Here is an 11,265-nt window from a genome sequence, read left to right on the forward strand (position 1 = left end):
GGTCTTTGGGTTTGAATTGGAAATATACTACCATCTTTCCTGGGTTTCCAGCTGACAAACAGCAGATCACGAGAATTCTCAGCCTCCATAGTCACCTAAACCAATCCCTCATAATAAATCCCTGTGTGTGGCTGTACATGCTAATGACTCTATTTCTCTGTACAGCTCTAATAAACCAATAACCGTGAAATTATATTAATCTTGTCTATGCTGGATTCTGTTTCCTTGATAGAACCTCTTTCTCAGCTAACTTCCTAATTTTGATGGAACACTTTTTCTAGTAGCTCTTGAGAAAGTATATATGGAAAGCACAATTTTTTTAGAACTTATGTAACAGATATATAGGTAGATAGATTAGATAGATAGATGATGGATGGATAAATTTGGTGGTGCCGGGGATCAAACCCAGGTCATTATATATACTAGAAAAGTGCTTTACCACTATGTTATACCTACAGCCCTAAAACATTTTTATTATACCTTCACTTTTCATGTACAATTTGGTTTTATGGGTTTATTTGTGTCTCTCCCCCTAAAAAAAAAGATATGTTAAAATCAATCCCTGTACCTCAGAGGGTGAACATATCTGGAAATGGGGCCGTTGATGTGACTAATGATGTAATTAATTAAGATTAAGTCATACTGGAGTAGGTCATATCCTTATAAGTTGTCCAAGGGAATGTCAAGGGACAGTGAAAGCAAATATTGGAATAATGTAGCTTCAAGTCAGGGATCATCAAAGATTGCCAGGCATTTACTAGAAAGTTAGGAAAAGACAAAAAAATGATTCTTTTACAGCTTTAGAGTATACTGCCTTGATTTCTGACTTCTTGCTACCAGAAATTTGAGACAATAAATAGCTCTTGTTTTAAGCCAAACAATTTGTCATTCTTTATTATGGCTGTCCTAGAAAAGCTAATACAGTTGAATATAGAATTAAAGGTTGGGAATTATTTTTCCTAAAAATGTAATAGCTGTGTCCTAGCTTCCAGTGCTGTTAATGAGAAATACATGCTATTTGGGTTCCCAATCCTTAGAATGTGACTTTTTATTATTTCTACTTACCCCTGGTATTATGAAATGTAATGATAATTATGTGTTAATTACCAGAAACAAGGAAAAGACTATACAAAAAAAGTGCAAAGTAAACGATCCATAATCCCAATTCATGAAAAGAGTTCCTGTTCCTGACAGAATAGAAAATCCACATAATTTACATGGATCATGGGGTAAAAACTTAGAAGGATATTGCCTTAGTAGTGAGGTTCAATTAGCCCTCCACTAAAGGCCAAATTTGTTCCACCTAGCAAAGATTAAAATTAAGTGTCAAAAGGACAAAACTATTTTCAAATAAGCAAAAAATTGTAAGCCATAATACTTAGAAAAATCAATTAACATAAGACAATGTCAGAAACAACATAGATGATAGAATTAGTAAAAAAAAAAGACACCAAGGTTATAATTATAATTTTATAGAAGAAGCTATAGGAAAGATTTGGCATATTAAATAAAGACATGGAAGACACATACACATACACATCAAAGGACTAGAGGGAAAACCACAATGTCTGAGATGAAAAGTGAAACACGTGGGATTAAAGGAATGTATGATATTGAAAAAGCAAATTAGTAAACACAAAGACATGGGAATTAACCACAAGGAAACAGAGAAAACTTGAAAAAAAACAAAATTAACAGTGAAAATTAACTTTTGAGGCAATGTCACATGGTTGAATATTCATGTACCTAACTCCACCAAAGGAGTGCAGAAAGACTAGGAAGGAAAAATACTTGAAGAAATAAGGGTAATGTTTGCATATTTCTTGTTCCACACAGTATTTCTAAGAAAGCACCTGGTGGGCATTGGGCATTTAATAAATACTTCTTGAACACATTTGTGGCAGAAAAAAATGATAAAATGAATAAGAAATAAGTACATGGGTGTTATTGTAGGGTGTTAGGTGTTAGAATCCTCAGAGTACCAAGGTGTTGAAACAATATAGAAAAAGGGAAGACTTAGCAGAAGCGACACATCTTGAGCAGGAACCTGGAAAATGAGTTCAGTTGAATGTGTATGATGTTTGGAGAGTAGGGGATAAAAATGGGCATTCCCTACAAGAACACAGAGAAAGATATGGAAACTAGGATAAACATGGTTTTGAATATACCATCTTGACTGGAGTCGTGGTTAGCCTTAGGGATAATTAGAAATGAGGGTAGCTGGATGAGTTAGGGTCAGAGTACATAAGACTTGAGAAATAGGGAATAGAGAAACCAAAGTTTCTGGTGGGGACATTAAATGGATTAGAACAAAGTGTTGAAGATGAATGGCAAGAGCAGGCCAGAAGCAACCAGATTATTAAAATGACATGGTTATGAAGTTTTTAAAACTTAAATGTGAAAGAATCTAACAACATCAACACAAACTAAGGGCTTGGATAGGTCAGTAGAATCCAAATATGGGGCAAAAAAGCATTTTTTCTTGGCTCATGAAAATTTCAAAAGTGGCCCTAAATAGTATTATTATATGATATTTCTTTTATATTTACGTAAGATTCTGAATCAGTTTCTTAAGACTGTTACTGTACAGTACACTAAAGCCTTTCTTCCTCCCTTACCCAGTTATGGCCCATTTTCTTTGTACTTGCAGATATGAGTAAGATTCAAGCTTTGGCTTTTTAAAGTTAAAGTAAGGCTGCCAGAACCAAGAATTCATAATGTCATGTACACACTTAACTGTCACCTAATCTTGGCATTCAGGAATTTTAAAAGACCTTGGAGATAGAAACTTTTGTCTCACAGATGGAGAAACTGAGGCCAAAAAGGGGTAAGTGAGCAGTCCACAATCCTGGAAGTAGAATCCACGGAGTGTGACTCATCTACAAAGGGCTCCAAGCTTTGGGAAAGGCGCGAAGCCAGGGCAGGGAGCAGGAGGCAGGGGAAAAGTTCTTTTCAATCTGGGAGGCCTGGGAATCCGAGATTCTGGCGACCCCAAGAACAACAGTGTCAACCCACACTACGAAAAGGTACCCCGTAATGTACTTTGAGGAGTGAGCATTTGTCCTTCCTGATCTCGCGGTACCGGTCGACCCACGCCCTTCCGGCTCTCGCTAGGCTCCGCCTACCGCAGCTTCTCTTTCGTCATTTCCTGTCGTTCTGTATTGCTAAGGGAGAAGATGGCGGAGCTGGGCGAACCTGTATGCCTGGAGAGAGGTGAGTGCAGCCAATGTCCCGACCGAGGTGGGTGGAAGGGATGAGGAAGTGCGGTGTCACTGGAGAGAAGGAGAGGTTGCCCAGGCTCAGACTCTGAACCTGCCTGCTCCTTGCGTGGCGGCCGCTGACGTCGCTGTCATTCACACGGTGGAGGGCGCTTATGATTTTTTGACTGTTCGCTAGACCCCTGTGTGTTCACACGCACTGTCCCGGGGCATAGCACAGTTAATTACAATCTGCTCACGTTTGCCGACATACGCCGCACACGCACCCTCTGGGTGGGCACAGCAGATGTGGCATTTAGGGATCTGTAAACCAGAACAACACATGTCACACACCCTGTTCGGATCCTCTACACACGTTGTACATACACTTGCACAAACCTAGTGGGCTTGCCTTCACCTACATATCGCACAATATCCGGACACACGGCACTTTTCCACAAGAACTCGCCCTCCCTTCTTCGTTACTTTTACCACAGCCTCCCTTGCATTCGTAATTTGGTATTTCCTAGCATTGGTACCCCTCTCAGGCACGAGGATGCTTTTCAAAACAATCCTACTGACTTGATCTTGGAAAGCTTGTTATGTAACTTATGTGAAGTAGTGGTAGATTGTAAAACACTTGGCAGGTGCGATCATATATATTTTTTTACACACCCTACAATTGCAAACTGTGATTAGTTGATTGCTTCTTGAAGGAAACTGTTAACAAAGGTAAAACCTAGTTTGCTGTGTAGTTACAGACCAGAGAGTCAGTGAAAATACAGATATTAAGATTTTGAACGCTCCATTGTCTTCCCCAAATCCTTTGTTTCAGACAATTTCAACACGCTTTTGACACACAAGCATTTGAAGGTTTTCTTTTCTTTCTTTCTTTTTTTTTTTTTTTTTTTTTTTTTTTTTTTTTTTGTTACCGTTCTTGGGGATTGAACCCTAGAGCATATTCTTTANTTATCCCTTCCCACAAACAAATGTGCACATATGATTGTTAGTTTGCTCTTTATGGTGTTCCTCATTTGGAAGTCTTTTTTTTTATAAATAAGATTGTTTCTCTACAGCCTACCAGGCCATTTATTGAAGCATAATTTTATAACAGAAGAGTAGCTTCTCTGAGTAGACTTTCTAAGATAGGCTTAAGACAAAGGTGACATCTTCCTCCTGAGCACAATGACGATGTGCTTTGCAGAAAGGAACAAATCTGTTGGTGCTAACAGAAGTAGGTGTTTTTCTTTTAAAGGTAGGTAGTTGTAGAATTCTAACATGTGGCAGTCTTGTATTTTTAAATGCAGTGCAAAATGTGGAACTTCATCCCCTAGCATTTAGTTTGGGTAGTTGTCTTTGCTTTTTGTTGTTGAATTTTTTTTTTTAAGTTCTTCAGTAGAATCTTCAGCACCTTGGTAGGGATGAATTATAAGTGGTTCTATTCAGCAGCATAGGAAAGTTAAATTATCTCAGAACTCTATTAACAAATAACTCCCAGTAATCCTACAGTACAATATCAGTACATGTATTCAAGGTCCTGAGTGCCAGTTGGGCACAGTAGTGTATGTCTGTAATCTCAGCTACTGCAGAGACTGAGGCAGGAGGATCCTAAGTCCAAAGCCTGATTTGGCAACTTAATGAGACCCTTTCTCAAAATACAACAAAAAGAGTTGGGTATGTAGTTTATTGGTGGAGTGCTTGCCTCAAATGTTTAAGGCTCTGTGTTCAATCCCTGGTAATGGCAGTGGGAGGCAGTGGGGGGGGGGGATAGTGCCTTCTAAATCATCAAAACTTAATTCACAAAGGTACAAAAACAGGTAAGAAAAAAAATCAAACAGATATTATCATTAATTGTTGAACATAACTTTGAATCTTGTAGTGTTTCTTAATAAAACACATCCCCACACTTCTCAATGACAATTGACTAACATGCTTAATGGATTTGTATAAATGTATGCAACCCCTTAATATTTTTTAAGACTGATGCCAGTGTAACATTATATTTATGTTTGCTAAGCCTCTTTAAAAATATTATTTTGTTTGGTCATCAAATGCCTTTTATGAAGAAGGTGTATTATTTGCATTTTACAGTGAAAGGCACTGAGACACAAGGAGTTTAAGTAATTTGTTCAAGGTCTCACAACTGGTATGAAGAACAGAATTACATAGCTAGTTTTTTATGTTTTATTTTTAAAACTACGTATTTGATTGAAATTGTCTGAATTAAAACATTGTGTTAACAATCCTAACTTGAAAACAAATCAGTTAATTTTATTCAGTTTACTTTTAATTTAAATGTGTCCTAGCCACTAACTCGATCTGTTATTAAATAGTTCATATCTATGCATATATCATGTTTATCTTTAGGAAATGACCAGTGATTTCACTAGCACGTGGTCTGCTATTCAGTGCTTTGATTACTAATATGATAATTAAGTAAATTTTTATTGCTTAAATAGTTCCAATATTGCTACTGGCTTTTTTTGAAGCAGTGCAGTTAACATATCTGTCACATCTGAGCCCCAGTCCTTTCCTGTGACATTTAGTAGTTTATATTCAGTTTGTCTGTCTCTCAATTATTTTTTAAACTATACTTCTGTAACATGAGAAATTTTAAAATCTGTAAAATTTAATGTGCTCAGATTTTACATTCCTGTTCTCAATGTGTACATGAATTATCTCCTCTTTCTCATACAAAAACACAGATGCTTTGTTTTACCCCTTCTATTTTCTGCATACTGTTAGTCCTTGGGAAATTAATACTAATTCCTACAGTGTTACATAGGCATTTCAAGAATCCTTAGAGAAAGTTATCTATCAGTATGTGTTTGTTTAACTCTAGATATTTTTAGAGCCATTGAATTGTTGGAAAAACTACAAAGGAGTGGAGAGGTACCACCACAGAAACTTCAGGCTTTACAAAGAGTCCTTCAAAGTGAGTTCTGCAATGCTGTAAGAGAGGTGAGTAAATATGATTAAAAGTTAATACATTTAACTTTACAGAGAAATCAAACATGATATATTCCAAGATTTAAAATATAACAACTTTTATGTTTTGCAGGTATATGAACATGTCTATGAAACTGTAGATATCAGTAGCAGTCCTGAAGTGAGAGCTAATGCAACTGCAAAGGTAAATTTGTTTATTTGCCAAAAGTGAGAATTCTTCATAAATTAGAGGTTGAAAATATACAATTATTAGATTCATAATAAGCTTATTTTAGAAGCTAACATAATATCTTTCAAATTATACCAAGCTTCCCAAGTACTAAGAAGTAGAACATTTTTATTACTGTAAGTAGTTTAGATAAGGCATTGAAAATGCTCTCACATACATTAATTATATACATATGAAATACATAATTGTGTTATATACAACATATTTACATGCAAAATAGCATCGATTTTATAATTTTATAATTGAGGATGAATTTCTCATTGATGAGGAAGTATCAAGATTAGATTATTTGTCTCAAACCACCACACAAATAGTAAATGGTAGAATAGGGTTATTTGATTTGTCCTTTACCCTAGCTCTGCAAATATGGTATAATGTCAGTAGTAGGCTACCTCTTCAGGGCTGAAGATGGAGTTTGTGTGCTTTTCCATATCAGATTTTCCCTCATAATACATTATTTCATTGTGTATTACTTGGGTAGATATGTTAATTCGAGTAGTAGATGACATACTAGACTTAATCATTGCAGATTATTTTTTTATTGAGTTCCTGGTTTCCAAAAGGACAGATTGGATTCTCTATTGAATACAAATACTTAAACTTGTGGATATGGTTTATCAGAGTAGAAAATAGAAATTCAGTTTTTATACCTGAGTTGTATAACCTTCACAGCTTATTTAGTTTTTGAGCCTTAGTTCTGTTAGGTAGGAAATGAGAGCTTTTTTGGGTCTTCAAATAAGTCTTGATTTTCTTCTTACCCCTTGCACCTTTGTTCATGTACCCTGATCCAGCATGAAAAAATGGTACCAGATTCCTTGATTAACTTTAAAAACATAATGAAACAGGAAAATCTTAATTTTCTGTTAGAATTTAAAGAGAATATGGCTCTATTAAATCTTCTGTGGTTTTTTTTTTTACTTGTAATTAGATAGTTTGCTAGAGCAACAAAAAATATTCATGTTAGCTATACATGTGCCTGCTTTTCTTAATATAGAGACAATTCTTGATGTATTATTTATTTTGTGTATGGTACAAAGAGTATACAAAGAATATAGCAGCCAAAATGAATATATATAAGGACAACTCTGTGTAGGTTGTTATAGGTATGGTGTATTTTACACAAATGCCAGGCTATCTGGCCTTGAAGCTCCTGACTGTTAGTGCATTAGGGTAGAATATTCCTGTTTAAATGTTATGTGCCCAGCAAGCCTGCTTGTCAAGCTCTGCACATGGAACTACACAAAAGTTCTAGACAGTGGATGAGAGTGTGCTAAAAAATTCTGTTTCATACATAGTCCTGGAGTATATATTCTTTTCAGTTATTATTTCTTTTTGGGGGGTTAGGGGTACCAGGGATTGAACTCAGGGGCATTCAACCACTGAGCCACATCCCCAGCCCTTTTTTGTATTTTATTTAGAGCCTTGATGTTGCTGAGGCTGGCTTCGAACTCGCAATCCTCGTGTCTCAGCCTCCGCTTACATTTCTTAAAAACCTGCTTAGCCTCTCAGAATGACCAGTGAATTTGTGAATACCCACACATCAAAAATGTGCCTCACAATGCAGATTGAATTCTTTAAAAATCATGTTACATGCATTCATAAATATACCACAGGGAATTTCATCTTTATGTATAATAAAAAGAATCAGTCAAATATAAATGAATGGATTAGCCAAAGAAAGTCAAGGAGATTGGGGAGAAGAGGGGAAAGGGGGAATTATGAACTGAAATTGAATTTCATGTAGCATGAGTTTGTCAAGATGAATCCAGCTACTATTTATAACTGTAAAGCTCTGATTAAGTGTGTTTGTGTGTGTGTGTGTGTGTGTGTTTATACATGCCTCAAAAGTAGTTTGATAGGTCAGGGATATACCTCAGTGTTAGAGTACATGTTTATTAACATGTATGAGTCCCTGAGTTTAATCACCAGCACTGCCAAAAAATAAAACAAAAAAGGTATTTTTTAAAAAGAGATGAAAGAACTGAAGTAAACAAAGGTCATATATTTTAAATATGTAAAAATTTTTTTCAGGCTACTGTCACTGCGTTTGCTACCAGTGAAGGACATTCTCATCCTCGAGTTGTTGAGCTACCCAAAAGAGAAGAGAGTCTTGGGTTCAATATTATGGGAAGCAAAGAACAAAACTCTCCAATCTATATATCTAGAATAATTCCAGGTGGAATAGCTGATAGGCATGGGGGCCTCAAATGAGGAGATCAACTTCTTTCTGTTAATGGAGTGGTGAGGATGAATTTTATTTATATTTGCAGTAATGTTCTGTGACCACTTGGTGGTGCCTGTGGATTGTAGAAACAGAAGATGCCATTGCAAGGGATTAATAAACTTTGTAGTTTAGGAATGCTTTAAGTGAATGCTAGGCAGTACTGTTTAGGACAGTGGTTGTTTTATGTTTGTTTCTTTCTTTTTAAATGCAGCTCTGGGGATTGAATCAGGAGCTTTGCTCATACTGGTCAAGTGCTTTATCACTGAGCTCTGTCCCCAGCCCAATGATCTTTTTAAGGCACTCTTAAAAGTGGTTTGCATCCCTTCAATGTAAATTACCAGTGCTTAATGGGATTTTTATTACATAATTAAACTCTTCAGTAGTTAAAACAGTATACTAAATTAGAAATGTACCATCATATTTACTTTTATAGAATGGCAATTGCTTGATTTAATTCTGACATAGTGCAGTAATAAGACATGTATATTGAAATGCTAATTACTTGGAACTTAAAAAATGATTTCGAGACTGTAAGCAGAATTGATGTATCACTGGATTTCACACTGATAAAACAAGATTTAGCATTGAAAGGATGCAGTATCTCTATAGCTATACCGCCCTGAATGTGCCAAATCTTGTGTGAATTGATGCAAGGAAGACTCTCTTTACTTAATTTTAAATATTTATAGTTGTCATTATGCTCAAAACCTAAGTATCAATTGTGTGTGTGCATTTTTTTCCAGACCGTTGAAGGAGAACATCACAAAAAAGCTGTAGAACTGCTGAAAGCAGCCCAAGGAAAGGTTAAATTGGTAGTACGGTATACACCCAAAGTCTTAGAAGAAATGGAGTCACACTTTGAAAAAATGAGATCTGCAAAACACAGGCAACAGACCTAATATATTTAAAACTTTATATTCAATTTTGCTTTTTAGCTAGAGAAGATTTACTTGTGACCTACTAATGGCCACAATGACAATAACTGTAAAAAACAAAAAAAAAATACAAACACTGGATTGCATGGTGTCTATAGTCCACTAAAAAACATGCTTGTTATTGATAGGATCATGTTGTTAAATTGTATATTTTCAAAATTAATTGGTGTGTTTTTAAAATGTTGGGAGCAAAGTAGTATAGAAGAATTATGGACTTAATTGTAAAATTATTAGAGGTATTTGTTGTAGAGCTTAATATATTAAAGAGAAGCATTGGTGCATATAAAAACATTAATGTTATTGTTATGCTTGTATTCTTGCATTACAGGGTAAATAAACCCTGAAGAAATCTTATTTTAATATAGCTACAGCTATAGTAGCTTTTAGGATATATCAACATTTCCTTATAAATTATAGCTTCCTGGTTCAATGTCTCAGCTGTATCCGAACTTTCAGCCAAGTTAAATCTTTTTTGGTTTTGAATCTCAGTAAATTAAGTAAGCTATTTTTTGTTTTTTCTTTTGCAGTAATTCACAATCTGCTCTTTGTGTGGGTTGGCACCTATTTATAATTCTTAAAATAAAGATAGCATAATGAGCCAAATACAGTAGTTTTGCTTGGTACTGTTGAGCATGAGTAGCAGTAGTTTGTTTTCATTAATGCAATTTTTATAGTATATCTCAGAATTTTAAATCTTATAGAATGGTTCAGTCAATACCAAAGATACACAAAGGTGGTCTAGTATGATGAGGAAATGAAGGAATTTTCATCTTGTAAATGGATGGTTTGTGAATAAAGCTAAGCATAAAGTAAGTATATAATAGGTGCTTGATTTGTAAATTACAATTGTTAACCCCCCCTCCATTTTTTTCTTTAATTTTCTTATTATGTCAAAATGAGTTGACTCAGTGTTTCTCAACCTTAGTTTCATATTAGAAAGCCCTGCAGAGCTCAAAAATTAATAATACTTGGGTCCCCTCCCGTACAACTAAATCAGGGTCACTTGTTTATTTTTTAAAAAAACATACCAGATGGTTCTAAGGGACATCCAGGGTTGAGAACCGCTAATTCTGTTTGCAAGTATCAGAATAGAATACTTCAATTTGTAGCTACATGCTGATTGATTATATTATTTATTTAGTCATAAAACATACTTGGCATTTCTTATTTGGAAAGTAATAATAGTCTACCTTTTTTCTTTTATTAAAAAACTAGTAGTTTAAATATAAACTTTTAATGTTTAATCTTTATGCCCCTTTTGCTTTAAAACTTACAAAGATAGTGTTTATTCTTTGAAAAAGCAGCTTAAAATTACAGATGAGAAATGTTGTCATTGATGATTACATGCTGTCTTGATATGGTCACTTTATCTTTTACTGTAATGCTAGATTATAGTGGCCTAGTTCTTTAAAAGTTTGATGATTCAGATATGTAGGGAGTTATTTTGTTTTGTTGTCATTTTCCTCCTCTTCTAAATTTTTAGTTTATGTTTTATTTTTTCTTGTCAAGTATTTAAATAGTTTGGCTCAAATACTTTGTTTACAATTAAAATGGATATTATAGCATGTAGTAGAAGAAATAGCATGGCTTATCTGGAAAGAATGTCAGCATGACTTGGTATAGACTTAAAAGAATACATGTTGTGAATATTTTATAATATGGAATGATCATTGAAATATTAAGGACTCTAGTAATTGTATTTCCTGAATAAATGTGTGTTTATGAATTTTT

The 11,265-nt window shown here is 34.9% G+C and overlaps 1 pseudogene; it reads left to right on the forward strand.

Moving 5' to 3' along the window:
* Positions 1-3,168: 3,168 nt before the first annotated feature.
* Positions 3,169-10,548, forward strand: LOC125615967 (annotated as a pseudogene).
* The last annotated feature ends 717 nt before the right edge of the window (positions 10,549-11,265 follow it).

The sequence above is a fragment of the Marmota marmota genome, unplaced genomic scaffold, assembly GCF_001458135.2.
Source record: "Marmota marmota marmota unplaced genomic scaffold, marMar, whole genome shotgun sequence".
Lineage (NCBI taxonomy): Eukaryota > Metazoa > Chordata > Mammalia > Rodentia > Sciuridae > Marmota > Marmota marmota.